We start from the raw sequence: 5,981 nt of genomic DNA, 5'->3' as shown, positions 1-5,981 counted from the left end.
CCAAAATCTAAAACACACCTTAGGTTAAAGAGGATAATTTATTGAACACTAGAACTACATTTTTAAAACTGTAACTTTTTAACATAATAATGACTTAAATATTTAGCATTACCCGTGATAATGCTAGTGTGAATGCTGTAAGCTGAATTTGGCAGCTAAAGATGCTAGTGCTGATAGCTGAAAATGCAGAAATTAATAGCTAAAAGCACTGAAGCTGATAGCTGAAAACACTGAAGTTGATAGACAGCTAAAATATTAGCTAAATACCAAATATGCCTAAAAAATCTAAAAACAAAAACTTAGGTTAGCCAAAACTGCTAACGTGGATGAAAAAAATTGCTAAACCTCAAAATAGCCTAAATAAACACTGAAAAAAGCCTAAATTAGCCAAAACAGCTAGCATGTGGCTGAAATATTAGCTAAACTCCAAAATAGCTTTAAAAAGTAGATTAGACAAAACTGCAAGCTTTTAGCAAATAATTCCAAAATAGCCTAAAAAACAAAACAAGTCTAAATTAGTCAAAACAGCTAATATGTAGCTTAAATATTAACTAAACTCTTAGTAAATGCCAAAATAGTCCAACAAGCTAGCAGAATAAATATTTTTAAAACTTTAAAACCGTAACTTTTTAACATAAAAATGAATTAGATATTTATCATTACCTGCAATAATGCTAGTCTGAATGCTATAAGCTGAATTTGGCCGCTGAAAATGCTAGTGCTGATAGCTGAAATGCTGAAATTGATAACTAAACACGCTGAAGCTGATTGCTGAAAACACTGAAGATGATAGTCAGCTAAAATATTAGCTAAATGCCAAATTAGCCTAAAAAATCTAAAAAAATAAAAATAAAAAAACATTGGCTAGCCAAAACAAGCAAGCATCTGGATGAAAAAAAATGATTGATGGACTTCAAAATAGTCTAAAAAAATGAAAAAAAAGTCTAAATTAGCCAAAACAGCTACAGTGTAGATGAAATATGAACTAAATTTTTAGTAAATGCCAGAAATACGCGCTAGATAACATCGGGCCATTAATAACAATAAAATAAAAAGATCTGGAATGATGGCTAGAATTACCTGGAGGGCCGGATCCGGCCCCCGGGCCTTGACTTTGACACGTGCCCTAAATGAACTTCTTAGGGCCAGACCTGCTATAAACAGGTTCCTGCAGCTAAAACTTGGAACCATCTCATCTGAAGTGTTACACGAGCTCGAACACTGACTGCGTTTAAGCTCAGATCCTTCTCAGCTTCGTCTATGATAGTTGAAGGCCTGTATTATGTCGATCCACCTATTTTCTTTATCCTCTTCAGGATGAAGTTATTGGGGCCTATCCCTGTTGGGGGATAGGCCCCAACAGGGATGTTCCAGTCCATTACGTACACCTTTCCTTCCATATATTTTTTTAAATCAATGTTTTTGTTTTTTTTTTTACTTTTATTTCTTGTTAAGCCTGTTCAGTTTGTGTGTAAACTACGCTATATAAGCAAACCTGCTGTCATAAAATAACTCAAAGGTAATTTTGTTTATGTTTTTAAGGAATTTTCAGCCTCTATTAAAATAATTTCAGATCAGTTACGTCAAAAAAACGTTTCAAATTCACCTTTTGCTAAACATAAAAATACGTAATAATAACCCTTTAATATAATCATCTGGATTATTGGAGCTGTTTATTTTACTAAGTGCTATGCTTTTTTTGTTTAATAATTCACACTAATAAAAGGTTAAATGACTCAGCATAAAACAGCATTAGCATGTCATTCAGGACTTCAAGAGGTTTTTAACTTGATTTTAATGAACTTTTCCTTGTGTGGGACATTTTTACCTTTAGTCAGCTGTTTTAGACACTTCTAAGCTACACAAATAACTCACACTACTATCATGTTTTAGCATTAAAGTAGTTTCAATGTGTAATTTTAAAGAAGCACTTTTTTGGCATTTGGTTTTGTAGTTTTGTCTGTTGCCAAGTTTTGAGTGCAGACCCCCCTACCAGCTCTTTCTTGTCAAATGTATGCAGCGTCCCCATCCTCTCAACCCCCACAGACTCTTGTCTACAGCTAATCTACACACCTAAGGTGTGTAGATTAGCTGTGCTGCACTGCACTGTGAACACAGTAGTGGGCCTCCTGTAAGCATTTTAAATGCAAATAGGTCAACTCTGGCACCGGCTCCGGCTGTCTGTTACCTGCTGATGCGTGGGTGTGTTTGTGCACATGTGTGCAGGTGTGTGTATGTTTAGGAGCCCAATCCGAATTCTCGCCTTCTCCCTTCCACTTGAAGGGGTATTTTAAGTGCAATTCATGTCTGGGAAATGTATTTTTTTCCTTTTAATCCGACCCTCCAAATGGAGGAATATAAAGTCTTTTGTTGCGTTGAGAAGTGATTTTCTTCACGTTGGTGCGCTCTGAACCACAAAAGTTTACATTAAAATAAAAGTAATGACTTTTTGTTGTAACATGACCTTTTCAAAGTTATAAAACCGCTGTTGTTATGTATATTCAAGCTCTGCGCTAAAGCTAGTGGACTGGTGATTATTGGTGACATCATCAACAAAAGTGACGTCCGAAATATGAGACACTATTTTTAAATAACTCTCCGTTTGGAGGGGTAAATGAAGAGGAAGGGAGGAGGGAAGAATTCGGATTGGGCCGAACCATAGACTTGACGTTTCAGCTTCTTTCACCCACAGAAGGTTGGGTTTATACTGCAGAAAATATTTTTCTGCTGTACAAAGAGCAAGTTTTCGATGGCAGAATCGAACATGTGGCGATGTGATGGTTTCGGTGTATATTTGGCTTTGCGAAGAATTAAGATAAAATCATTTTGAATGTGTGAAATGCTTTTTAATCATAAAAAAACTATACATTTCATTAACAAAATCGGATTTAGTTTTAATGTTTTGAATAACTCCACTTAGTTTTAGTTTTGTTTAATTTATTTGAAAACTTTTAAAGTGAACAAAGTATCATATAAGTCTTACTCTAGTCTCAAGTCTTTTTGTCCTGAGAAACATAATAGCAAAATAACCTTTGGTCAGTTTATTATCTGTAGCTTTGATTTGTTTTGTTTTTTTCTCAGTTGGGAAAAAATGCCTTAATCAACCTAGTATCCTAAAAACCTATTATTACATTGTTTATTATGTTTATTTTTTGATCTCTTGTGGTCTAGCGTTTTCTTCCCCCTAGTGGTGGAATTGCGCACTGCAGTCATTTCTTTAAATAACCATAACTCGACACAGGAACGGGCTAGAAACTTGTTTTTTTCGTCCAGTATCTTTATAAAGTTTAACATCTTTATAATGTTTTTCTCTTCATGACTGACCTGGATTGAACCATCTGGCGGGTCGTATGTTTAACACCCCTACCCATAGCAATGCATTGTTTACTTTGCACTTTACATAAATGTCTGGGAATATTTGAACGTGAATCAAATATCTGTATTGTAGTGGTTTCATATTTGTACTGCAGTAGTTTTAGATGAAAATTGCTTTTTCAACTTATTTTGAAACTAACAGCAATAAAATTATTCTGTCAATTGGACTAAAAAAGCAAAAAGCTGCTGAAGCCGACTCACAGTGTAAAACTTAACAGTGAAGAAATGAACTCAGTCCATCTCCAAGGTTAATTTTTACCTTGTTCCTGTGAGATCTGTGCAAATATTCACATGATCCAAGTTTGGAAACGGAGTGATAAAACAGTCTCATAGAGAAAATCTGCCCGCATTCAAATGTTTTCTTTGTAAATTTTTACAGAAAGAGTACAAAATCTGTTAGCTTTGTACTGTAGCCAACACGACAGTTTGAAGGTGAATTAAATAAATACACAACTTTAAGTCCAACTCGATCATCTTTTGATCTATTGTAAAATCATTTCCGCTGGTCTTCTAACTATGATTATGCTGTTTTTAACCAAAAAAATGTATTTTTTTTCTGGGACATAGTTTCTGCAGGGCAGCAGGAGTTCTAAGCTGATGGATATCTCATCGTCATTGTATTTACATGTTGTCCCGCTAGCTTACAGCCCCTCATAACCCTACACTAACATTAGCGGAGCAACAAAAATGGTGAACTATTCCGCTGTTCAGTTTTGAGTCAACTCAGACTAGGAAAATGAAGACGTTAATGAATCTGCTTGAAGTGAATGCATCAGAATGGAGTGGAGCAAGGAGACTTCGGCCCGTCTAGTTCAGTTTCAAGCTTTTTCTAACGGCATTTTTCATTCATCCTAATTTGGATAAAGAAATACTCAGAATCACAACCCTAAATTGCTTTATACATGTCCTTCATCATCAGAAAAATGCTACAAGAACATGATTTTCATTGGAGTAGATCTTTGAGTTTCCCTCTTCCTCATCAGGATGTTTTTTAATGAGCAGTACTGCCCTCTAGTGAGCAGTTGTTGGAACTGCATGGTTTTTACAGTCTGTGTTCTGTTTAATATTTGGTTCACTCATGAGGTTAAAAGCTAACAAAACCCTAATTTTTTTTCAGCTGTTTACTTCTATACATCATAAAAACACTCAATATGTCCCTTTTTTCTGCTCAAAAATCAATTTTATTTTGCTTCTTTTCAACAGATCATTGGAGACAAAGATTTTCAGATAATTAGACTTTAATGCAATAGCTTATTAACAATCACAGTTCAATGAAAAATATGTTCTTTGAATATAGAAATTATAATTTATATTCACTCCTGTACATATTGCATCTTTCAGAGCAGCTTTAATGATGAGATCTGCTTCCTAACCGGGAATAACAGTCAGTGTTGAAACGGATGGGAGTGTTCCAGCAGAACCAAACGGTTCTTTAAGAATACGACCGCCAGCGTCTGCCGGGTCTTTGGCCTTTCAGAGCCTCTTACATTCAAAGTAGCTGAAGTTTGACTTCAGCAAACGACACTTTCACTTTTAAATAACATCGCTTACAAAATACGATCTTTAAATGGAGGAAATTAATCTGAAACAGTGCATCAACAAACAAAGTGGACCGATCCATTTCATTAACATCTTCAATCTCAGACCTTATTTAAGTCTAACTCTTTACTTAAAAAAAAACGCCTGAATAACCTTAAAATTATATACTTTCATAGCTTATAACAAGAAATCAGAATCATGACAATCTTCATATTTGTAAAAATCAACACAGCAAAGAGGTTCAAGTTGTGTGGGCGGAGCTTGCTCACACCTGTTTGGTCTGACCGTTGGTTTCTGCAGCCTCATTTGTCCTCTGCTAACACATCACTTCATCTCCTCACACCAATATGGAATTATAAGGCAGGAAAGAGCAGGTGTGTTGCTTAGATTGGTTATTTTATGGAGACTTATTGCACATTTTTAGGGGATATGCTGAAGGTAATACTTTTCAGCGTCGATACGCAATAAAAGGTTGACTATAGCTTTAAGGTTCAGTCTAAACAGCAGCTTAAAAAAAACACTTCATATTTGCAAACATGTTCCCTTTTAAATCAGGAAAGTAAAAGCAGGAATGAGACGTTTGCTGCTTCCAAGCTGGAATGGTTAGTAGAACACAGACGGGTCATGCAGGTCTAAAGTGCAAAAGGCTTCGGTATGGAGCTACAATGGAGCCAATATTATTCGAAACCAAATAAAACAAATAAAAAAAAAATATTGGTGTTTGGCCAAAAAAAAGTAAAAAGTCCAAAACTTTTTGCTATTCTAAAATAAAAGTAATTATTTTTAGCTTCAAATGATGAACTTTTTAGGTTTCAAAACTCAAAATTTCAAATTCGAAACATTTTTTTCACTTTCAACTCTTTTTCCCCCCAAACTTTTGGCCCTGTTGTGGCGCATTGGGGCGGAGCCATTTTCTGACCGTAATTATCACATTTCTCAGAGTCAGTGAATGCATCGGGACTGAAGTTACCACCCTCATCGATTTTGATTGGTCTTTTCTGTTAGCCCCGCCCCAATCCGTCACAGCGGGGCCAAAAAGATTTGAAACTGAAATTTTCGGATTCGAA

This window comes from Oryzias melastigma, linkage group LG24 (genome assembly GCF_002922805.2).
Source record: "Oryzias melastigma strain HK-1 linkage group LG24, ASM292280v2, whole genome shotgun sequence".
Taxonomy (NCBI): Eukaryota; Metazoa; Chordata; class Actinopteri; order Beloniformes; family Adrianichthyidae; genus Oryzias; species Oryzias melastigma.
Note: the sequence above shows the minus strand (reverse complement) of the source record.